General features: G+C 50.7%; 1 protein-coding gene across 1 annotated transcript in view; it reads right to left on the bottom strand.

Moving 5' to 3' along the window:
* LASP1 (LIM and SH3 protein 1) overlaps positions 1–25,817 on the bottom strand; it is a 640,230-nt gene that overhangs the window by 9,864 nt on the left and 604,549 nt on the right. The gene's annotated exons all lie outside the window — the stretch shown is intronic.

Genomic DNA, 25,817 nt, shown 5'->3' with positions numbered 1-25,817 from the left:
TGGTAAAACATTGAAGTGGTATGTCTGTCCTGATGAGAACCACCTTGTTCTTGATGATGGGTAGAAAGGCCTTAAAGCCAACTGAATCGCTGTCAATTCCATTAAGTTTGTGTTCTTCCTGCGGTTGGGCAGATCACTGGCCATGGATTGTAAAGCTGTCTAGAGTGGCCCCACATGCCTCCAATAAGGAGTCCGTCATAATGATTGTCACCGGCTGCGCCCCCTCATGTTTCTCTGTTGCCTCCACCAGATTAGATCTGACCTGCAGTTGTATAGGGACCCTGTCCGACTGGGAACCCTTCTCCAGGTCCCAGCTTGCCACCAGATGTAACTGCAGCCTTCTCTTCAACTGGGGGTGTTGCACTGTCAGGATGCATGCTGCCATAAGGACGACATAACCTGCCAGTCTAGGATATGTCCTGTGGCCTTGAAGATCACCGTGACCCACTCCCAAGTAGGAAAAATCCTGTTTCCTGGTGTCCCATGCTAGCCCCAGGAAAATCAAGGACTACTTTGGGACGAACTGACTTGGTCTCGTGCACCAAGTACCTAATCTGGTAACTGAGATGGTTTATAGTCATTCCATCGACAGCCAAAGCATCTAATGCCATACCATCTAAAAAAACAAAAAAAAAGCATTTAATACATTTTTTTCCATTTTCTTTTTAATGGGGGTCCCCAAACCCCCCCTTTTTAACCTTGAAACCCCATTTTTATTAAACTAAACCCATTGCCATCTAAAAAATGCATTAGATGCTTTTTTTTAGATTTGTTTTTTTTTTAGATGGTATGGCTGTCGATGCTTTGTTTGTCGATGCAATGACCGGATACCAACTGAGATCCATGAGGCCCTTCATAGTGCTGTGCGCCGCCGCCTGCGAACTGCCAGTGATTAGCCAGTCCTTTAAGTAGGGGTAGACGTGGTGACCCCTGGCACTCATATGCACAGCCGTAGTGTTCATTAGCCTTATGATAACCCATGGAGCAGAGTTTAGGCCGATCGAGAGCACTCCGTATTGCAAGTGATGTACCATGGCTGAACCACAGAAACTACCTGTGCAGCTGCCAAATTGGGACGTGCAGGTAAGCGTCCTTTAGGTCCCGGGAGCACATTCAATCTCCCTGGCAGAGATTTTGCGCCATCTGCGCAGGTGTCATCTTGAATTTTTTGAGTGGGAGGAATAGGTTTAGAAAAGAAAGGTCGAGAACCACACTCAGGCCAGCCTGGTTTTGTTGGGTTCTGTAATAGTAACCAGAGCCCCTTTGATTCAGGGGTACCTGCTTGACCGCTTTAATCTGGAGCAGGGCTAGAACTTCAGACAAGAGTCAGAGACCCCATTTGCAGTAGGGGAGGGAAGACTGGGTGCAGGGATGGTACTGAGAGGCACTAACTTCCGGAAACCACCAAAGTACCGAAGGGTCTTTTACCAATGACCGCCATTGCATTTCGTGGCTCGCCAGTCCCCCCCCACCGGAGAGCGAAGGATCCGGACACCACCCTTACTGTTTCTTGGGGTCAGAGGCCGAGGAGGGGGACTGGTAAACCCCTTAAGCGTTGTCCGCTGGCGTTTATGCCTTAGCAGATTCAGCGATCTATCTGGTTGTCTGCCCAGCAATCTTGGAAACACTGGAAGCCACCGAAATACCCGTTTCCCTGGTCTGACCACCCCCAAGGGCTAAATATCCTCAAAGATGGCTTTGTGAGAATTGCCAGTGACTTTGCGATCCGAGAGCTCACCTTGTTCTTAGTTCCTCGTCGGTTTAGGAGAGGAATAGCTCTGCACCTTCAAATGGGAGGTCTAAAATCCTCTCTTGCATGTCCATATTGAACTTCGTCGCATGCATCTATCTGGAATGTCACATGTCAGTCGCCACACAGATACCTCTTGCTGCTGTATCGATGTGCTCCACTGTGGACTCAAGCAAGGCCTGTGCAACCACATTGGCCTCAGCCAACCACGCCTTGAAGGCAGCCTACCAATAATTAGGTAGATCAGGCATAGAGTCAGCTATTTCTCACCACAACCTTTGGTTGGGCGCAGCCAAGAGTGCATCTGTGTTAGCCTGTCTGAGGTTTAAGCCCACGTTCACATTCACCTTTCAGCCATTCACTTATAGCCGTTTGTCCTGTTTGCTGCGGAAGTTCGCCGCCGAGGAGCCAGAGGTTTTGCATACATAGATGCAGCCGCAATGACCGATGAATGAGGCTGAGAATGCGAGGCTGGAAAGGATGGGCTCACCCTCCACCTGTCTGTACTTGGCATCTGGCCTTTTGTTAACTGGAAGAGCCAAGTAAAATTTGAACCAGCTTTTAACAACCAGTCCTGAAGCATATTTCCGAATCGATATGCCTGACCTACTTTGTGCCCTGAGGGCTAACACCGCTGCAGGGTTCGACAATTGACAGAGATGGGAGCTATTTAGCTCCTGATTTTAGCCAAGGAGAGCCTGGTTAGACTGAAACCAACAGCTACTTTTGACTCCTGGGGCAGGTGTTGCCATACAAACCTAGTTATGAGATATTAACTGTATATGTTTGGGGATGTATATAAAGGACTATACATAACACTTAAGGGACTTTTAGAGCATATTGGAGAACCTGAAATGGACAAAATGATTTGAGTTTGCATCTTGCGCAAAGTTACATTGGCTGCAGATTCTGTACTAGCTCCTGCCTAACTGGTTATGCTGGATACCCAGGAGATGCTTTTTGCTCCTGGTCAACTAATCCCAATTTCGATCTGTGCTCTGCCAGCACCCCAGTTTCTGGTTGCTCTCATTATATATATGATCTGATCATTTATTTGAATTGTGCTCGTACACAAGTGTTTCAGAGCGCGACAAGGCAAGGGATGGGGAAACAAGGGAGAAAAAAACAACCATCTTACTAAGCCCAGTGACATTGAGAATGCGTAAGTGCATGGGAAAGGGAAAGGGGAAAAGTGCATGGAAGGGGGGAGCATGGAAAGTGCAGAGCTGAGGCGAACAGATAAATAAGCAATAAAAATAAATAAAGGCAATAAACAGTGGTAGTGCTGCGTTTACAGCAGCAGACTGGGTAAGTCTGAATAAGTGCAAAAAATATGTATGGGTACAGATACCGTGGCCAGGAGGGTGGCAGGGGACAGAGGTTGGCTAGGTGCACAGTGCCAATAGAGAACAGATCAGCAGGGGAGAGGGGGGGGAGGCAGAAGCAAGGAGGAAGGTCTTGAGGTGCTTCCGGAATAGGAGTTGGTTCTCCTCAAGTTTCAGAGTGGTAGGGAGGCTGTTCCAGAGGGAGGACCCAGCCGAAGAGAGAGATCTACCGCCAGCTTGTTTCATAGAAAAACGACTGACCCTAAGTGAGTTAGAGGTAGAGGAGCGAAGAGCTTGAGATGTGAGGTATTTGCGGAGGGCTAGCTGAAGTTATTTTGGATCCAGGCCCCAGAAAGCTTTGTGGACAATGCAGAGGGTTTTGAATTTAATCTGTGCATACACTGGGAGCCAATGGAGAGATTTCAGAGCTGGAGAGATAGGATCCCAGGGCTTGAGGCTAAGGATAAGTCTTCCAGTTCTGTTAAGTATTAGTTGCAGAGGGCGGAGAGTAGAGGCATGTAGACTAGAAAGAGGCAGTTACAATAATCCTAGCTAGAGAGAACCAGAGCTTGGGAGACCGTGAGCTTCTGGGGGGGAAGGAGAGGAAAGGCAGAGTACCTCTGAGGAGGTGCAGTAGCAAGTTTGACATTGAAGAGACCTCAGAGATGTGGGCGGAGAAGGAAAGTGTGGAGTCAAAGATGACCCAGAGGTTCTTAGCTTCGCAGGTGGGGGTAGGAGGGCCAAGGGAGGCCAGCCAGAGTGAGGGGGAAAGGATGTCTTGCTGGCATTCAAAGATATTTGGCGGCACACCAATCTTGAATGATAGTTAGGCAATCAGAGATAAGAGGAGGTGGCAGAAGGCAGCCTGAAAATGAGTTGAGTGTCATCAGCATAGCACTGGAAATTTGAGCAGAAAATGTCAATGCAGTGGTTGAGAGTTGCTAGGTATTGGTTGAAAAGCCAGGGCGAGAGGTTAGACCCCTGGGGAACACCACAGGTAGAGATGAAGATAGATGATAGGAAGGACCCAAGATGGACCTGGGAGGGTCGATAAGAGGAAAGAGGTCAGCGAGGAGAGAGCCTGATCAGCGATACCCAGGGTATCACAGAGCCGGTTGAGCAGGATAAAATGGTTGACCGTGTCAAAGGCAAACGAAAGATCGAGTAGGATGAGAACAGAGGGAATGTTGGTTGGAGGGCAGATCTTCACAGATCTTCAGGAGAGCAGTTTCCGTGCTTCTGGCAGCTCTGAAGCCAGACTGATGGTCATGGAGAGAGCCAACAGAATAGGAAAGTAGGTTAAGCTGAGAGATGGCCAGCTTTTCCAGGAGTTTGCCCATAAAGGGAGTAATGGAAATTAGACGATAGTTAGACTGACAGGAAGCTGATGTGGGTTTCTTGAGAAGAGGATGCACAAGGGAGTGCTTCAGAGGGGAGGGGAAGGATCCTGAGGCAAAGGAGTGGTTGCAGAAATCGGCAAGGGCCGGAGCGACGGCGTCAATGTGGTCCTTGATGGTTTTAGAGGAACAGGGATGAACCTGTTTTGACAAGGCTTTCATAGATCGGACTTGTCTGGTGACCTTATCAGGGGAGAAAAGAGGAAAGGACGAGAAGGAGGGTGAAGGGTTAAGGGGGGCGGGGTGGTCAGGAGGCACAGAGAGGAAATAGGAGAGGGTGGACAGGATGTCATGGGTTTTTGAGATAAAGTGAGGCAAGGGCATTGCAGAGAGCCTGAGAGGCAAGGGGAGGGGTAGAGACTGTAGCAGGGTTGGCAAGCTCCTTGCAGATTTTAATGAGTTCAGCAGAGTTGTTAGATGCCGCAGAGACACAGGCTTGAATGTGGACTCTTTGTGCGGACAGAGAATCGGCATTGCCTTTGGAGCAGGCGACAGCCCAGTTTGTCAGAGGGTGAGCAAGAAGCCTTCCATTTCCTCTCAGCCGCCCTACACTTACGTTTAAGTGGAGCAAGGTCGGAGTCATACCAGAAATTGCAATTGGCTTTTGACTTCAAGTGGATCCTCATCACAGGGGCAAGAGCATCAACGGTATCAGAAATAGAAGCGTAGAGAAGAGACAGAGCTGTGTCCGGGTGGGAGTCAGCCAGAGGAGGAGGGGCCGAGGATCATGGACCACGACAGTGCTATTTAGGTAGACATTAAGGATGACTCTGGAGGAGTTGAAAGAAGCCATGAGGACTTCCCAGCAAGTGCCACCATTAATGGGAGAGGAGGAGGAGACAGGACGGAGCACAGAGATCATATGGGGGATCCATAGATCTGGCGAAGGAACAACAAAGAGGATGTAGGTCGGGGTCTGTCTGGAAGAGGCGCTGGTATAGTTATCAGCGACAGGGAGACCAAGATACCCTTTTTAAACTTCTTTCCAGACTTAGTGAGAAGGGAAGGATAATTGATAGAGAAGCAGTTGGAATAGATGGGAGAAACAGAAAGCACTATGAGTGTGATGAGGAGGCAGAGGGAGGGGTAAGCAAGTACAGCTGTATAGAACAGTCACTGGGCTAGCAGGTTACAATCAATGGCCAAAGATTAAAATGCAAAATACACCCAAGTATGACTTCAAGTTCAGTGAGGACCCAGTAGTTAAGGAATTGAAAATGGGAGTCAGATGGTAAAGGTGAGTATAGAAACAGCTCCAGATGAGTACATAACAGGAAGAACTGAGGGTACTAGCCGAGAAAGTAAGTCCAGGGAAATCAAGAAGGAGGGAAACTAACACATGCAGAATATGCTAAGAGTTATGTAGTCCAATAGTACAGGCGTAGCAGCATCAAGGTGGGTCAAAGTGTGGTAGTAGAATCATATAGCATCCTGGGAGCAGACAGCGGCCTTAGAATTGGGCCTTCGAACAGAGGGCCGGCTCCCGCCTCCAGGTCCAGCCAATTGGAAGATGAACAAAGCAGTAGCCAATCAACAGGGGCCAAAGTCAGGTTAACAAAGACAACATGGAAAGTCTGCAGCCATCTTAGAATGGGTTGATGGGTGCTGCTGGGGAGGGCAAAGGATCAGAAGTCCCCCAGAATCTGGTGCACTTGTTGGTAGGCGAAAAAGCCTGTGCATCAAGACACATGCTTTTCTAATGCAAGCAGCTGCAATTCCGAATGTACTGCTGTAGAAGCAAAATTTTATTTCCGTATTCCCAAAATGTCTTTGTATAGTGCCTGTGGTAAGGAAGAGAGACCACAATGCTTACCTTGCAAGGAGAGGCAATCTGCAGGAACTTGGGTAGTATCTTCAAGATCAGCTGTGCTGAACAAGCGCTGCGGACGCAAGGTTTTGAAAGCCTTTAACAAGGCAGCTGGTCCACATATGACTAGACACGCGCTGCGAGCGAAAGGACCAGTAAACTCGCGAAAATCACCTGGAGCAAGTTGGAGATGTACGCAGGGAGCGCGATGCAGGAATATCAAGGCAGTAGACAGCAGATCAAGTTAGAAATGTGCGCGCAGGCAGAGCGCGATCATCAGGATGCAGAAGCAGGAGAATAAAGGGTGCAGGAACTCATAAATAACTCTGCAAGACCCTCTGTGCAGTCCTGGAATGGCTCGACAGTTGCTGAGGTCTCGGGGGCTGCTTCATCCTCCATGTCCTTATCCCTCTGCGCTGTGTCAGCCCCCTAAAGTGTAGGCGCTACTGCCGCAGGTGGAGGCTGCTCACCTTCGGTTGTTTGTGCACCAGCCGAAACCCCTGCCTCTGCATGGGTGGGTGCCAGAGCGGGCTGAGCCGAGGGCGGCACTTGCTCCTGCTGTGTAGGACCCGGTGGGGGTTGAGGAACCACCTCCTTATAGATTTAAGGCGGGCAGGCATTTGAGAGGACTTCATGAGCCCCATGAAGCATTCGAAGAAGGTAACCTCACATTGAGGCAGTTGTGGAATGCCTGGTGTGGAGGGGGGATATCCTGGCTGAAACATACTGTGGATGTGGAGCCCTGTGCGGGGTGGTGCCCTTCTGGGTGCACCTCAGGGTAGTGGGCCTGATGGGTTATGAAGTGCAACACTGCACCTGTGTCACAAACCATTCCACACTGGGTTAAAAGGTCTGGGATCCATGGGGCTGAAGGCTGCGCCGAGGAGCTGCTTGGGGCTGGGCTCGGACGCTCCTTTGGTGCGCTCCTGTGGTCAGCTTCTAGGCTGCGCAGAAAGAGGGGGATGCGGATCCAACGCAGGGAAGCAACTATCGCAGGTGGAACACCTGCTAAAACCTGCTTGAGGTGATATGCGCCAGGGCAAGCGAGGCAATGGAAGCTGGTAGAAAAATGACAAAAATAAATGCAGCGAGAAAAGCGGAAAGAGAGCAAACGTTTTTGAGCCTGCTGGAAGAACGTCCAATCCAGTCAGCATGGAAACAGGGACCGAGACCAGGTGCCGGAGGGCAGGGCTATAGGGGCGTGATGACACCAATAGCAGCGCCTGTACATTTAAAGTGGAAATGCTCTTTTCTGGTCCCGTCCATAGGAAGGGATGCCCATAAAGTATAGTATGGAGGAAAGGGGACGGAATGTAGGAGTAAATTGTATAAAAATGTGCACATTTGTCTTTTTTTCTCTGAAAAAGTTTTTGCAATGAGTTGTACAGGTAGATTCTAGTCTGCTTGACTAGACTAATGTAATCTTCTGATGGGAGAACAGTTCTACCCAGTAGATTAAATATATGAAGAAGTCTTGGTGTACAAACAGCTGTTAACAAATGCCCTTCTTGTCCTCTGACCCACTCCATTCTATTCCATAGTATGCACATTGCAGGGATCGGTAGCGGTTGTCTGAAGCAAGGCATGGTAAGTACTAAGAACCCAAGAGTTGCCACAATGAGCAACTCTTACCGACTTCCTCTAGTTTACCAGCCTAGGTGGGACATCTGGTTTCATTAAACAATTCGAACCGGAGAGCACAAACAATTAGAACAGGTCTAGCCAGAAATGTTCTTCACACCATACTGTTCCCCTCATCTATGCTCTGACTAGGGATCACAAACCTTTCATACATTTACTGGAGGGATGGTCCTGGGAGCGGGGTGGGGGGGAAGGGACGTAAGAACACAGGCTAACTTGGTGTACACACGTGAAGTTTTCTTTCAAGGCTGGGGTTTGTTTGGGTGTATCAGGTGAAGCCACTAATTTGTGCCTACATAATATCCCAGACCAACATGTTAGAAACCAATGTAGCCACTGTGGTAGGTCAGAAGACTGACATGGACTCTGATTAGGTATTTCATTGACGAATGTATTGAAGAAAACGAATAAAGCCCATCTTTCCCTATACCACAGGGCTTCCCTACCTAACAAAATTAGCTAAGGTGTTAAGGTGCTTGTCAGTTATAGAAATGAAACTGTCCACCGTCCAACTTTAAGCCGGCCCGAATCCGGCAAGGCCCGCTCTGATAAGGCCCCTGTTGTATGCCTGTTATGCGCATTACTACGATTATCGATGACAGTATAAGGTACGACTTCTGACTCTTTGTCTTGCCTCTCCTTTGCTTCTTTAATTGCTCTATCGCACGCAAGAATTTGACTTGGCCCCACTACCCTCCATTAGAACAGTTATCTATAACAATTAACGTGCTGACACAAGCGCAGAGGGAAATCCAAGCACATCTGCCCACACAGCAACCCTGTACTACAAAGCTACACAGTGAACCAGCCAGCTACCTCCCTTCCCATCCGCGCAAAGAGATAGCCTTCTGTCACGGTATTGCAAGCCCCGTATATTGCCTCCTGAATCTAGATGTGCCCGAGTTCTGACTCCCATCTTGTATTCTGATTCTAAAATGTGCCTGAATTTTGCCACCCACACTGCATCTCGAATCTAGATGTGCCTGAGTACTGACCCCCATATTGCAATTTGATTCTAGAGTGTGCCTGAATTTTTTGCCACCCCAATTGCATTTCAAATCTAGTTGTTCCTGAGCCTTTGACCCCCACACTATTGCATTGATTTCCGTAGATTGTTGCATTCTGCATCCAGCGGCACCCCTCAACTGCCCATACCGCCATTGGCAGATGCTTTTTGCACCTCGGCACACTTAGACGCACCCACCCCCGATGGCCTACTCTATACTGACTGCTGCTTTTGCACCTAGCTGCACCCCTCGCTGACTGCCGCTCCTAGTATTCAGTGGCTCTGCCATCTAATCTCAGCCCCCTACCTACTTTCGCCATGCCTCATCTTCAATCCACCAGCTGCCCCACCTACCTTCCCCTCCAGCATTCCTCCTACATACTTCCTACCCTCCTTCACAGAAAGCAACACCACAGCACCTCATCCTCCACCTAGCATAACCTCTTACACTAGACCCACTAACATCAGGAACCAACTCCTGGGTCTCCGCTCAAGATACCCTAGTATCACTCACCAAGCCCCACCCATCTCACCAAATACGTCAACTACGCTAGCCCTCACGGTCAAACCATCCCCACCTACACCTGCCTTGACGCACCCCAACCCTGCTTCACCGGCACCACGCAACACCACCCCTGCCTCATCCCAACGCATACACAATTTACAGTGTGCCCTTATCAATGCTAGATCCATCCCTGCCCATGCCACTGAAATTCACGAACTTTTAATCAACCTGGACCTCGTCATCCTAGCCATCACCGAGACCTGGCTTCATAGCGCTGCAGGGCCAGCCCTCAACCTTGCCATCCCACAGGGTTACGCCATCATCAGGCAAGACCGCCTTTCCTCAGTAGGAGGTGGGGTAGCACTCATCTTGAAGGATCACCTAGAGGCCAGAAAATCACCTCCAACCTGGGTGACACCATAGACTCCCTAGCTATATATATAAAAAAAAAAAAAAAAAAAAAAAAAAAAAAATCGCCCTCTCCCCCAACTCCACCATCACTTTCAACCTCGTCTACCGCCCACCTGGCCCACTATTGGAGTTCCATGAGAACCTTCTACATCGCCTAACAGAAAACCTAAAACTCACTTCCAAAAGCATCCTTCTAGGTGACCTTAACCTAGGTTACAACGACAAAAAGGACAAGACAGCCAAATCTCTCTCACTAGCCTTAAAAGAACTAGGCTTTGACCAAAAAATAACCTCACACACACACACACACACAACAAAAGCCGTATCCTGGATTGGATAGCCGACCACAACTGTCACATCGACATTAGCTCCATCACCCCGACTCCTTAGTCAGACCACCACAACATTCACTTCTTCATCCCTGTCGCATCTAACACAAAAAAGCCCAACCCTATCCCCCCCAGCACTCGCAAGATGCGCCAAAAATCTTTACTAAAGATAAGATTATACCTCACCTAAACATCCTATGTACAGATCTCAAGTCCTCCGACCCATCAGAGCTAGCAGGATATCTACAAGCGCACCATAAGCACTGCCATTGATGCCATCGCCCCCTTACAGACTAAAAAAGCCAAAACAGTGAAACACTCAAATACATGGTTCTCCACTAAACTGAAAGAACTCCGCTCACAGAAAAGAAAAGCACTGAACACCCGGTAGAAATCCCCTTCCCCAGCCACCCTATCCTCCTAAAAAAAAAAAAATCACCTCCCAATACAAAAAAGCCATAATCACAGCAAAGTCAGTCTCCTACAATGAAAGAATTGCTAATGCAAGCTCCGAATCCAAAGAACTCTTCGCCATTTTCAAAGAACTCACCACACCAGCCACCAAATCACAAGACCTTGTTAAAGACCAAACCTGGTGCAACTCCATACAATCTGCCCTGTTAAACAAAATCGTTGTCCTACAAGCAAAAATTAAGGAGCACCACAAACATCTATCACAGCACCTCAAATCTACCATCACCACTAACCACCTGCCCACCCTCAGCATTGGGCCCCCTTCCACCAAAGCCCCCACCACCCCTTTCAAATTCAGGGAGGTCACAGAACACAAAGTTATTGAGATAATGAACAAGATTAAACCATCCAACTGCAAAGGAGATCCATGTCCAGCCAGTCTGATTAAAGAATGCACTGAAACAATCGCCCCCTTCGTCAAATCTTTCATCAATGCTTCCTTCAACGCCAACACAGTTCCAGACAGCCTAAAAGAAGCCTGGGTACGCCGCTTCTAAAAAAAAATAAAAAAAATTAAAATAAAATAAAAACTCTCGACCCAGAAGTGGCTACTAACTATAGGCCCATCACCACCGTGCCTTTCCTGCTCAAGATCCTGGATAAAGTTGCCTACAGGCAAATCCAGGAATATCTTGAAACCAACCATATCCTAGGCAAAGTCAGGCTTCCGACCAAGTCACAGGACAGAATCAGTCCTACTCGATTTAAAAATACAACTTAGAGACATTATGGACAAAAGCAAACCGGCACCCCTTCTCCTACTGGATCTATCCGCCGCCTTTGACCTTGTCAACCACGATAACTTAGGCATGCACCTAAAAAATGAAGCGCACTTCTCCCCAGAAGCCATCGCATGGGTGGCCTCATTTCTAAATGGTACTCATGAAAGTCTTTTCAGACACTGCCTCGACAACCCCTACTATCATCCACTGCGGCGTCCCCCAAGGCTCCTGTACCGCCCCTACGCTCTAAATATTTACCCTCCCACTCTTCAATGACCTCGACTGTCGTAACGTAGCGTACACCAACTACGCAGACGATACGCAGGTACTACTCCCACTAACTGGGACATATGAAGATGTGACGGCACTAACCAAAATTTACACAGCTATCCAAACCTGGATGGCGGCCAACGGCCTCTGCTTAAACGGGGATAAAACTGAGATCCTCATAGTAGGGACCAGCGAAACTCAACAAACTCCCCCCTCAATACAGATCCTTCAACATCGACAACTTCACCATCACAGTCTCCAAGAATGTTAAAACCCTAGGTGTTCACCTAGATGCCTCACTATCCATGTCCCGCAAGGTCAACGCCATAGCCTTCTCAGCGTTCACCACCAAGGTGATAAACGCTGTCGAGCCTTTTCTCTCCACTAACAACTGCCTATCCATCGCCAGAGCCACAATAGGTACCAAACTGGACTACTGTAATGCCGTTTCCTAGGCACCTCCGCCCACAACAGAAAAAACCTCCAAATCACGCAAAACACGCTCCGGGCAGCGCTGACCATTCCCAAAAGAGAACACATCTTTCAAGCAAGGAAAGATGCCCACTGGCTACCGGTAAAGGAACACATACTCGTTAAAGCCATGGCCATCACACATAGAAGCCTCACACTGGATGCTCCACCCTATCTCGCAGAATCAATCACCCCCAAAGCCTCCATCAGACCCACTAGAGCCCACCGCACCAACATGATCCATGTTCCCGCGTTCCAAAGATCCAGGGCTGTAGGATCCAGCTTTCAATACCTCGCACCCAAAAACTGGAATTCCTTACCAACTTCACTAAGGAATGAAACTTCCTACCCCACCTTCCGCAAAAAGCTAAAAACCCTTCTATTCCGCTAAAGTTTATCCACATGCAGTTATGCCTGCACCGTAACCACAGCAAAGCATAACCCTCTAATTGCAATCTTTTATTGCAACCAACTGCTTACTCTGTACCACATGCTCAGTTATGCTTGCATTGTAACCACAGCAAAGCATAACCCTCTAATTTCAATGTTCTATTGCAACGAACAAGTTACTTTCTTACCTGGTAACGTTCTTTCGATGGGATGGTCCGACGACGTATTCCATATCTACGACATGTAATCACCACAGCTGTGCTGCTTCGGAAACTTTTTTCGGCGTCTGCGTCCTGCGTCGATGCGCCGTCGTCGAGGGCCTCCTCCGACGTCATCCGATGTGATAAGTAGGACGCACGACGCCAGTAGCCTCAGTTGTAGTTTTTTCCCCCAGAACGTGTGACACTAGTCAACTGCCAGTCAGACACAAAGCCTTGCGGAACTAAGCTGCAATCGCAAAAGAAATTCTGCAGCGGGGAAGGCAGGGCGGGAGCGATATGGAATACGTCGTCGGACCATCCCATCGAAAGAACGTTACCAGGTAAGAAAGTAACTTGTTCTTCGAGGGGATTGGGTCCTCCGACGTATTCCATATCTATGACAGACTCCCAAAGCAGTACCAGAGCAAGGAGGAGGGAAAATTTAGAATCAAAATTTAGAATAGCCAATCAAATAGCAGAGCAAAGGACCGCCTTGCCAAAGGCCAGATCCTGTGCTCGGATGGAATCGAGGGAATAGTGACGTACAAATGTATGTACTGAAGCCCAGGTGGCTGCATCACAGATGTTGCGAATAGGAACACCCCTCTGCAGGGCAGTAGACGCAGCCATACCCCTGGTAGAATGGGCCCGCAAGCCAGCCGGTGGGTCCTTACCCGCCAAGCGGTAGCACTCCGAGATGGCCAAAATAATCCAGCGAGACAGTCTGTTTCGTCACAGCTTGCCCCAAACGCTTTCCAGCCTAACCAATAAAGAGTTGATCGTCCACTCTGACCCGGGACATGCGTGAAACATAAAAGCTTAAAGCTCTCCTAGGATCAAGCCTATGGAGCCTCTCCTCTTCCTTACCAGGATGCGGAGGAGGATAAAATGCCGGAAGAACAACCTTCTGGGCCAAATGAAATTCCGTCACTACCTTCGGAAGAAAAGAAGGACGAACTCTAAGGACAACCCTGTCCTTATGAAACACAGTGAAGGGTGGCTTAACTGAAAGTGCCTGTAACTCACTCACTCTGCGAGCGGAAGTAACCGCAACTAAAAACACAGTTTTCAGAGTTAACAGCCTCAAAGGGCAAGAATGTAAAGGCTCAAACGGAGCACCCATAAGAAACTTAAGAACAAGGTTTAAATCCCAACCGGGCACCAGGAAAGGTGACGGAGGGAACACATTAGTGATCCCTTTCAGAAACTGAAATTAAAGGGATTTTAAAGTAAGAACACTCTTCAGACGAGCGCTTAAAGATGGACAGCGCCGCCAGCTAACCTTTAATGGTACCCACTTGCAAGCCCCTGTGGGCCAAAGAAAGTAAAAAGGACAGAACCATGGGGATGTCACATGCAAAAGGATCCACATTCTGAACTCTGCACCAGTCGCAGAACTTACGGCAAGGGTACAGAGACTTTGTTGCTGGCCTTCGGGCCGAAAGCAACACCTCCATCACGTCTTCAGGGAGGTCCCAATCCCTATACCTCAACCTTTCAGAAGCAAAGCGTGAAGGTTGAGGGATCTGACCTCTGGATGGAGAACCTGACCCCCCTCCCGTGAGAGCAGATCGTCTCGGTAGGGAAGACGACGCGGAGGGCAGATGGACAAGTCGAGAAGGTCCGGGTACCACGTCTCCGAGCCCACGCCGGAGCAATGAGGATCATCCGGGAACCGAACTTCCGTAACCTCCGCAGCACTTGCGGGATGACGGGGACTGGTGGAAACGCGTACAGCAGCGGGAATGACCACTCCACCACAAACGCGTCTCCTAAGGCTCCTTTTGGAGGAAATTCCCGCGAGCAAAACCTTTCGCACTTCCGGTTGACACTGGAGGCGAAGAGATCCACTTGAGGGGTCCCCCAAAGGGCGAAGATCTCCAGGAGAATCTCCTGAGCCAACTCCCACTCGTGAGAGATCGTGCTCTGCCTGCTCAGAGCGTCCGTCACGTTTTCGTCTCCGGCCAGATGAACTGCCGAGATCGAAACTTCCTGCTGGATGGCCCAGAACTCGAGCTGCATCGCCTCCCTGCACAGAGGAAGTGACCCTGCCCCCCCCCTTTTTGTTGAGGTAGTGCATGGCCACTGTGTTGTCCGTCAGGATCAGGACACTCTTTCCTCGCACAGTCGGCAGAAAAGCCTTCAGGGCTAGCCTGAAGGCCCTCAGCTCCAACAGATTGATATGGAGTCTGGACTCCGACGGAGACCAACGACCGCTGACTGTCAGCCCGTTGGCATGAGCTCCCAAACCGTGAGGGATGCATCCGTCACGATCATCACCTCCGGCCAGGGAAGCCAAAATGGAGCCCCCTTCATCAAGTTGCCTTCGACGGCCCACCACAGAAGGTCCCGGGCGACCGAGGGCGGCACCTGAACCGGGTCCGACATCCTGCCGGAGGACTGCGACCAATGCGTCTTGAGCGCCCACTGCAAAGATCTCATCCGCAGGCGAGCCTCTGGCACCAGAAGAATGCAGGATGCCATGAGGCCGAGCAACCTCAAGAACTCGAACGCTGGGAGCGTCTGGGCAGGCTGAAATTTGTGCACCATCTGCTGAATGTGAAGAGCCCTCACCTGGGGAGGAAAACACTGCCCCAGGGAAGTGTCGAGCACTGCTCCGATGTACTGGAGCCGCTGTGTTGGCGTCAAATGGGACTTCTTTAAATTGAGGGAGAAGCCCAGCTTGTGAAGGGAGTGGCAGGTGACGGACAGATGATTCAGGACTTGCTCGGGAGAGCTCCCCCTGATCAACCAATCGTCCAGGTAGGGGTAGACGTGAATCCCCCTTGCCTGAGATGCGCTGCCACCACCACCATGAGCTTGGTGAAAACCCTCGGGGCGGAGGTCAATCCGAACAGCAGGACCCGAAACTGAAAGTGCGAGTCGCCAACCGCGAACCTCAGGTACTTCTTGTGCTTGGGATGGATCGGCACATGGAAGTAAGCATCCTTGAGGTCGAGTGACACCAACCAGTCCTGAAGCTGAAGGGCCTGGAGGACTTGAGAGAGAGTAACCATCTTGAACTTGTCCTTCCTGAGGAGTTTGTTCAAACCGCGCAAGTCCATGATGGGTCTCAATCCCCCATCTTTCTTCGAAATCAAAAAATAAGGGGAATACCATCCCTTGTTCCTCTCCGCTACAGGCACCAGTTCTATGGCGCCTTTCTCCAGCAGGGCTTGAATTTCCTGCGCAAGGAGCGGATCCGGACTCTGCAAAGAGGTTCCCCGGTGGATTGTCGCGAGGCCTGTGCCGAAAGGGAAGACAGTAGCCGTGGGTTATGATCTACAGAACCCACACATCTGAAGTAATGGCTTGCCACTCTACAAGATGCTGCGCCAGCCTTCCCCCAACCGGCAAACCATGGGACATGGCCTCATGACTGAATGGGAGCGGCTGCGGCGTTACCTGAGGGCAAAGAGGCAACTGCACGAGCGGCCTTGGCACCATGGGTACCCTGTCGTCCACCTCTGGTACCCCTGCGTTGGCCTCTTTGACTGCCAGCTCTCCTCTCGCTTTACTGAAGGAGTAATAGCGAAAGGAACCACCCCTCCACTGTCCCCTAGGACAAAAAGGCGGAGGTTGGCGAACTGCAGCGCCCAACGACTTCGCTGCAGCTTTTGAGGTCTGCAACCTCTCAAGGCTCTCGTCAGCCTTGCTGCCAAAAAGGTGTTCACTGTCAAAGGGCATGTTGAGGAGCCGGGACTGCACATCAGGAGCAAACCCCGACTTCCGCAACCAGGCAAACCTGCGTATTACGGTGCTCGCCGCCATGGACCTACTGACACATTCAGCTAAGTCCAAACCCGACTGAACGGACTCACACATGGCATCCTTACCATCCTGGACCATAGCAAGGAAACCATCCCGTTCGTCCCCTTCGGGAATATGTTCAACCGCTAATGCAACACAGTTCCACAGAGTGTGTGTGAAACGAGACAAGGCACAAATGGAGTTGGCCGCCTGAAGCGCCATACCACCAGAAGAAAACACTTTCTTCGCCCAGCCATCAAAACGTTTGTCGTCCCTATCAGGAGGGATGGTAGGGTACGACGCCTGCTTTGCCGGGGCCGCCTGCACCACCAAACTCTCCGGAGTGGGGTGCCTGGTCAAGTAGCAGGGGTCGCTACTGGCTGGACCACCGCCGGGAGACTCTCCGGAGCAGTCCAAGCCGCCGCCACCCTTCTCTGTAAAGCCATATGGAACGGCAGTACCGGATCAGTTGGGGGACCAACATCAAGGATGTCCGTCAGATCATCCTGCACAAACTCCCCTGGGGGAGCAGACCATCCCAAGTACTCCAACCCTAGCCATAAGGCGCCGGTACGAGGAATCGGCATGAGAGCCAGGCTCAGGCCTACAAAACTCCACCTCCGGAGGTGTCCAGTCCACTGGCATCATGCAGTGACTGTCTCAAATCGTCAAACTGACTATGGCCCGAGACAATTTCATCTGGAACCTGACTAGGAACCAGGCCATCAGAATCCTCATCCGCCTCTGAAATATAGTCCAGTTGGCGGAAAGAAGGCACCCGAGAGTGCTTGCTCTTAACCAGAGCCTTCCTAGGGGGTTCTCCCGTGCCACGGGGTACCTCCGACACGAAAGGCGTCGAGCGAATCGGTGCCGGCGTCGAGAGAACCGGCACCGGGAGGATCGGCGTCGAGGAAATCGGCGTCGACGTCAGATGCAGCGCCTCCAGCATCGGCGGCGTCGACACAGCCCTCGAAGCCGGAGCCCCGAGCGTGTCCCTCAACGACCTGAGCGTCGACGGCTTCGACGACTTCCTCGGAGCCGGAGACTCGAGAAAGCCTGTCGACGCCCTTGACGCCTAAGACGTCGATGTCTTCCTCGAAGACCTCACAGGTGCATGCGGTCTCGAACGCGTCGAGGACCGGGACCTGGAACGGGTACGTCGAGAACGAGTCTCCTTGTCCGAATGGGACCTCTCCCGTGACTCGTGCCGACCACTCTTGCGAGCGGTGTCTCTCGACCTCTCACGACCGACCCCACTCGGGGGCATGGACGGCTTAGTACCCTGCGACTCAAGAATCGCCAGCATTTTCTTCCCGAAGGAAGCCCATTCCTCCGGCGTCGCACGGCTGGTGGGGTAAGCGACGTGCCGGGCAGAGTCCTCCGAAGAGGACCTGGAAGACGACCGGTGTCGGCGCTTCCGAGAATGCCTCGAAGAGGCTGAGGAGTGGCGAGACCAACTCCTAGAAGGAGACCCACGAGACTTCCGACGATGACGCAGAGTCTCACCCCTCGAATCATCCGTCGAAAGCCCCGCAGACTTAGACTTCCTGGGCTTGGACACCCGACCTACCGACAACTTCTTCTTACGTTCGCGTAAGGCTTTGGACGTGAGCGACTGGCAGTCGATACAGTCATCCGTGTCGTGGGCCTCCCCGAGGCACCAGAGGCAGGCGTCGTGCGAGTCCGTCACCGACATCTTGGACCCACACTCCCCGCACTTCTTGAAACCCGGACGCGGGGTCGAAGACGAAGTAGAAGACATCTTCACATGAAGGATTTTCACAAAACGAACAGGTTCGAAGAACCGAGAAGAACAGAACTCCAAAGAGTCAAGGCATTAACCGAGATTCACGAAACAACACGTCCTACTTATCACATCGGATGATGTCGGAGGAGGCCCTCGACGACGGCGCATCGACGTCATCGACGCAGGACACAGACGCCGAAAAAAGTTTCCGAAGCAGCACAGCTGTGGTGATTGCATGTCATAGATATGGAATACGTCGGAGGACCCAATCCCCTCAAACAACTGTTTACTCTGTTACTCTGTACCTATGTTATGTTTAAGCTTAAGCCTGCTGTAACAGCGCCACGATGCCTCAGGGCAGTTCTGTGCGCTTTATAAATGCAAATAAATAAAAAAAAAAAATAAGCCTCTCTCACTCTACCACTATCTTAACTCAAAGTCAGAATGTCCTGGAATCTGTTGATTTCTCAATAATTGCTTTTCAATAGATATGATATGGCATTTGTAACGTGCCTATACACAAGTGTTTCAAGGCGCAACGAGGCGGGGGGAGGGGGAACAGGGGGAGACAGACAACAATCCTACTACGCCAGGTGTCATTCAGATCGCGCAAGGGTAGAGGGGAAGGGAAAAGTGCAGAGATCTTTAGATAGCCTCCAGTAACTACTTTCATTAGGTCATACAGTCAATTCACTGTGGTCTTGAGCTTTTGTCTTTTCTCTCGTTTCCTCAAGAAAGTGTGATTATTTGCTCTTCCCCTGGTAAACCTATCCAACAAGTATTGTTTGGCTATTTTTATTCTTCTGAACCATTCATAGCCTTTGGTTTTTCCTGCACTTTGCATTTATATACATTACTTACTGTAATCTTATTTCTGATGCTTCCATCAGCTTAGATTCACATGCTGTGCATAGGCCGACATCAAGTGGTAGGTGCAGAGTATTGCATTCTGTTTTTTTAGTTTGGAAAAAAAGGACACCGACTGGGCGCGCTTGTAATACTATCCCTGTGACGTGTATTGTATCCATGATCCTTCACGTGTCGAGGTTCCTTCCATTGTTTGGTTTCTGACAAGAGGGAGCATGAAGTGATAAGTGAGTACAGAAGATAAAGAAGGTGTAAGCTGTTTATGTACTTTCAACTCCAAGAGGGGAAGAAGGACGGGCGCATGTGAATCTAAGCAGATACAAGCCTCAGAAATGCAATAATGGTAAGGAATGTATGCCTTCTGATGCTTGTATATCTGCTTAGAATCCCATGCTGTGCATAGACTAGCGAGTAGTACCAGCAGTTGGTGGTGGAATGTTAGAATGTACATCTGCAAAAAGAGGTCACCACCTGTGAATCGCTCCTAGAATGTGAAACTAAGCAGTAAGGCTGTGTGGATTGAACTTCAGGTAGCTGCTTTTGCTTTGCAAATAGCATCAACAGGTACACTTGCAGTGAAATGTAAAGTAGCCCCTGTACATAGAGTCGAGTGTGCTCTGGGCGTAAAGGGTAATGTTCTCTTGGAAATAGATTAACACATTGGAAGCATTTCAGAATCCTTTTTGAAACAGCTGACAGACAAGATCCCCTTCTCTTCCAGTGGCTAAAGATACAAAAAAAAGGTCAGTTTTCCTTAGTGGTTTAGTTTTATTTAGGTAAAACATTACAGCTCTTCTGGCATCTAAATATATGTAGGTAGGCTTCTCTGTTGAATTTGTAGGGTTTTGAAAGAAATCCAGAAGTTCTGTAGACTGACATGGAACTTGGAGATGAATTTAGGAGAGAATCGTGGGTGTGCACAAAACCACTTTGTCCTTGTAAATGGTGACAAACTGATCTTGAACTGAGAGCACCTGCAGTTCACTCACCCTCCTTATAGATGTAATGGCCACGAGAAAAATAGTCTTACAAGTGTGACACCTAACACTGGTTTTATGCATTGGACATACAGCTTGTTTGTAATTTGGCTTTGGGTCTTAAACTAGTTTCTCTTGGGATATATAGCCATCTAGCACGCAGGAATGTGAGAGCTAGATTACTTTCGACAAAATTAAGTGTTAGTCACTCCGGTGAGTAACGTACTCCTAGTCCATAGCCCCATTTCTCCATCCTGTATGGGAGTCCCTCGCGAGAGACAGAACCTCTTTTCCACCAGAAAAAGACATTTACCCTTTAAATGTACTGGTTAGCGGGCTCCCTTAACCCCGCCCACCGTCGCATCGGCTGTATTACACCTGGTTTTATCATAGGGGGATGGATGGTGGGATGTCTTGAGGAAAGGGGACTAGGGACTAGGAGTACGTTCGTCCAAACAGTAGTGTTTTCAGAAACACTAAGGTGTGGCCCAGGTAGCCGCCCTGCTGATGACCTTCCACGGCACATGCCGTTGGAACGCGATGGCAGTGGCCTTGGCTCTGACCGCATGGGCATGTAAGTTGGTTTGTGCTGCCTCTAACGGGCCTCCTTGATGGCCACGACCATCCACCTTGCTATGGAGACCTTGGAGGCCTGATAACCGGACCTTGACCCCACCGAAAGTGACAAATAAGTGACAAAAAAGGCGTCTGGCTTGCGGAAGTCCTTGGTGCTGTCCAAGTAGTATTTCAGCATGCGTCTGACATCAGACGGTGCAAGACCCTCCGAGGCTCGTCCCTGAGGTCGGCGAAGAAAGTGGTAAAACTTGTTGAGATGGAAGGAGGAGATCACCTTGGGTAGGAAAGCAGGGTGAGTCTGCAGGACGTCCTTGTGAAAAGTGGTGTAGGGTTCTGATGCCACCAGAGCCTGGATCTCGCAGACTCTGCGAGCTGAGGTGAGGCCCACGAGCAGAGCTGTCTTTATGGTGACCAGCCCGATGTTCGCAGACGCCACGGGCACAAAAGGTTTGTGTGCCAAGGCGCCCAACACAACATTAAGGTCCCACACAGGGCGTGGCTTCTTTGTATGCAGGTAAAGCCTGTGGATGCCTGCCAGATGTTGCTTGACCACCGGGTTGGAAGAGAAGAGAAGAGGGCCTCCTCCGAATTCCTGCAAGCCCCTATGGCTGCCAGACAGTTGCAGCATGTATCCACCTGCACACCGGAGTGGGCGAGGTGTGCTGAAAATGAAAGCACGTCTTCCAAGGTGCACCTAAGAGGGTTGATCTCTCTAGATTCGGCCCAATGACAGAATCTAGACCATTTACTCTTATATTGGCTCCTAGTAGCCTTGCTTCTAGCGCCCTGGAGGATCTCTAGGTTAGCCTGAGAGAGGTTTAAGTGAATGGGTGGTCTGTCCGATAGGCTGAGAAGCTTGGAGAACCACGGTCTGGCCGGCCACCAAAGAGCCATCAAAATGATTCACCCTGTGGACGGGAAGGAATATTGTATCTGGAATGCGTCGCCCAGGGAGCCGGAACCCTGCGAGCAGGCAAACTGTTTGCATTTCCTGTTGTCCTCTGAGGCAAAAAGATCCACCTGGGTATGATATCCTCCACTCGTAATTGTCGTCCCCCAGTCTGCCGAGCCTGTCCGCTTCCAAGTTGGATTCCCCCGGGAGGTGGACAGCCATGAGGTAGATGTCGTTCTCCAGAGCCCATTCCCACATGCCAACTGCTAGGTTGCACAGCGGAGGGGATCTGGAGCCCCCATGCTTGTTGACATAGTAAATGCTGGTGGAGTTGTCTGTCTGGATAAGAATGGTCTTGCCCTCGATAAGAGGGAGAAAGGCCTTGAGAGCCAACCATATGGCCTTCAATTCTAGCCAATTGATGTGGGACTCCTACCGAGCGAAGACTCCATGAATGCTGTGGTTGTCCAGTGTGGCTCCCCAGCCCTCTAGGGAAGAGTCCGTAGTAACTGTGACGAGAGGGGTCGGCTGCCGGAAGGGCTTGCCCTGCCATGAAGTCTGCGGACAACCATTGGAGGTCCGAGAGGAGAAAGGGAGGAATGTTGACTGGCTCCTCTTGGGAGCCCTTCTCCTGATCCATGAGGCTGCGAAGTGCAGCTGTAATCTCCACATCCTGAATCTTGTGTGGGGCATGGCCAAAAGGACTGCTGCCATAAGACCCAGTAGGTGCTGGTACCACCAGACTGAGGTCACGTGCCTGGAGACAAAGTGAGCGTAGTTCTCTTGATGGCTGCAATCTTGTCCTCTGAGGGGGAAGACTCAAGGAGCTTGTGTCCCAGATGAGGCCCAAGAAGGTAAGGCTCTGCGTGGGCAGCAGCAGAGACTTCTTGAGATTGATAGTGAACCCCAGGTTGTGTAGTGTGTTCATCAGTGCGGAGGCAGTATGCTGGGCCGCTTCCAGAGAGGTGGCCCGGACAAGCCAGTCGTCCAGGCATCGGTAGACGTGGTGGCCCTGAGGAGGGCTGCCGCTGTATTCATTAACCTGGTAAATACCCTGGGTGCCGAGTTGAGGCCGAAGGGTAGCACTGTGTATTGGAAATGGAAGCCCATGATCCTGAAGCGCAGAAAGGAACGATGCGGCTGCCAAATCGGGACGTGTAGATAAGCGTCCTTCAGATCCAGGGAGCACATCCAGTCTCCTCTGTCCAGTGTTTCCGCAATAAGAGCTGGCGTAACCATCTTGAATTTTTGCAGAGGGAGGGAGAGATTGAGGGTGGAAAGGACCAACAATACTCAGGCCAGTCCGGTTCTTCTGCTCTATCGCTAAAATCCTGGAGGCTGGGACTTCCATTGCATGGCTCTTGATGAGCGACCAGATCTCCGCCAGCATAGTTTTTCCCAATCTGTGGGAGAGGAGGGGACGGTATCAGTAGGCGGTACCCCGTGGAGACTACGGAGAGGATCCAGGGGTTCGAAAAATTCTGGCGGCAAAATTGCACGTGAAAGGCAAGCCTGCCCCCCACCAGAGACACATGGACCCGAAAGGGTGGGTCATGCCTTCTTTCCCTCAGAGGCTGTTGGAGGAGGGGGATTGGAAAAAAACCCTTGCCCCTCCCTTCCCCTTTTGTGGTTTCCTCCGATGCCGACTCCGAGAACGGTCAGATTGTCTGGACCTGCGTTCTTGGAAGCCTTGGAACCCGCCAAAAACACCCGACCCTTGTCGGAGCGTTGCTGCGACTGAGTCTAGGCCTTCGGTGTAGCCTTCTAAAGAAGACTTTGCGGTTTGCGAGCTGTTCTTTTTATCCAATTCCTCAACCGTGGTGGAGTGGAAGAGGTCACTACCCTCGAAGGGAAGGTCCAATATGCTTTCCTGGACATCAGAATTAAACTTATTAGCCCGGAGCCAGGCCATCCTCATGTTCGTGGCAATGCAGATGGCCCGGGCAGAGGTATCAATGTGGACCACGGTGGACTCCATTATGTCCTGCGCTACCAGCCTGGATTCTCCTAGTCCCGCCTTGAAGCACGCTTGGCTCGGTGTTGGGAGTCCTGGGAGGAAGCCCGCAATTTCCTGTCAGAGCCTTTGGTTAGCGGCTGCCAGCAAGGCATCTGCGTTGGCCGGACGCAGGTCCAAGAGGCCGAGTACAGCTTTTTCCCGTACGCCTCCAAGATCTTCTCCTTACCCAGCAGCGTAAAGGACGAGGTGGCGGAGGACGACTGAGGTTTGGAATAGTCACCGCCGTAGCGATCACAGAAGAGTGCGGTTAAGGATGTGCCAAATGCAAGTGTGTGTCGCCCTCCATCTGCCTGTACTTGGCGTCTAGGCGCAAACTGACAGGGTGGGCGGAGTGCGGCTTGAGCCACCCGTTCTTGGCCAGGGCAACTACGTCTTTCTGCATCAGGATTCCAGTTTTGGTAGGGGGTCTTAGGGTGAGGACCTCTGGCAAGACCCCCTCCTCGGGCTGCTCTACCTTTGGCTGAGGAAGGCCCAAATACTCTGCCAAACCTGCAAGGCGTTGGTGGAAGGCCCTAGCTGAAGATGGCGTGTCGTGGTCCTCCTTCTCAGTGTCCACCAGGGTGCTCAGGGGGTCGGGAGCTGGTGGAGGAGTGCTGGGCGCCATGGGCTGCGGTGTGGAGACCGGAGTGTACTGTGGGAGGCAGGGAAGCTGGAATCGGAGGAGCCGGCTGGGGCAGCGGCGGCTGCGCTGGGGCTTGTGGCACCAGAGCCATAGGAGGAATGACTATGGGTGCCAGTGGGGTGACCTGGGGGAGCATGTCCCTGATGGCATCCCGGAGGATGGCCCCCATCTGGGGAGTACGCATCAGCTCTGGGAACCTTCCGAAGAACCCGTCTTCTGAGGCTGTACAGGTGGCAGTTGATATTGACAGAGTGGCTAAGGGCAGCTCGAGCTAGGGTACACTGTCTGGAGTTTAGGGGAAACCTGCCCTGCACCGTTAATGGATAAACTGTAGGCCATGCACCTGGTTGACACCAGTCCCACCTTGTGACTCTTTCCTCCACCCGCTCCGCAAGAGGGGCTATCGGACGAGCAGCTATCTTGGCTGGCGCGGCAGCCATTTTGTTGAGCTGCGTGCCGAAGTCGTGGTGCCTGGCTCACTGGAACCAGCCCCGTCCAAGACGCTTTGTGTTGGAACAAAAGGCCCATCCTGCACCTCAGGCCGTGACTTGGAAGGCGCATTGCCCTCGGCAGAGCTGCCGGTAGTAGTGCTGCGTGAAGGCATCCGTTAGTTAAGATTTTCACAGAACTAGTAAATCTTCCTTTCTTGGTTCAACCCCAGAACTTTTTGCTTTATTAGTGGGATATTTATCATTAATACCTCAGTGAGTGGGAACCATTTTCCACACTAAAATAATCTTTAACTCTTTTTATGGGTGTCATTTTTAAGACTCTACATAGTGTCTTTTTAAAGTTATCATCTTTAACAACTTATTGGCAATAAGTGCCTGTTGTTGCTGGGTTGCCGTAGGGGCTCCCCTTTTATCTATCTTGTGCTAACCTTGAGTGAACCTACAGTTCCCAAGGGTAGAAAGGATCTTTGGATCCCTTTTACATTTTATTTAGTGAAACCAGCACACACCACCTTATGGGGAGTGCTGAGGAGATACAGTTTTAGTGTGAAAGGGGATATATTTTAACAATTCTGTTACAGTGACAAGCTTACATTCAATGGCAGGTGGCAGATATACCTTGTATTAATTTGGTGCACCTTTACCGTGGGCTGTGTTCACAGCTGCAGTAAAGGGACCCAAGTGTGTCCATTTTTACCAAAATGACCCTAGTCTTTTTTCACAATTTTAATGTTTGTCGTTTCTTGTTCGTTCCCCTGACATCCAGGGAGGGAAATTCCTTTCTGTGATTTGTCTTCAGCAGGAGTCCCCTGGACTCCCTGCCCAGGCTCCAGTCTGTCTGAGAGCAGGAAGTGAGGGAGGAGTCAAAAACTTCTTGTAAAATGCAGGGAGAGAATGCAGAGGTTGTGTTGTAATGCCTGATAAATACTGCGAACCTGGAAGCTGAAGATATGTCTACCACTGGAACTTAAACCGAGGAGGAGGAAGGAAAAGCGGTGGAAACGATTTCCAACGACGAGAGAGCCTGCTGTGTAACCGGAGCCTGCTGTAGCCCTTCCTTCCAATAGACCTGGGGACTCCGAAAACGACAACCCAGACCCACTAGACTCAAGACCACCTGCATTTTGAGCCATCCCACGCGTTGCTGCAACCTTGCGTTGTTGCAATATCCCAATACCCTTGGACCTCACGCCATCGTGCAGTGCACGGTCTTCCGAAT

Source organism: Ambystoma mexicanum, chromosome 13, assembly GCF_040938575.1.
Source record: "Ambystoma mexicanum isolate Mex_15411 chromosome 13, UKY_AmexF1_1, whole genome shotgun sequence".
Lineage (NCBI taxonomy): Eukaryota > Metazoa > Chordata > Amphibia > Caudata > Ambystomatidae > Ambystoma > Ambystoma mexicanum.
The sequence above is the reverse complement of the archived record's forward strand: the minus strand, read 5'-3'. Positions and strand labels throughout refer to the sequence as shown.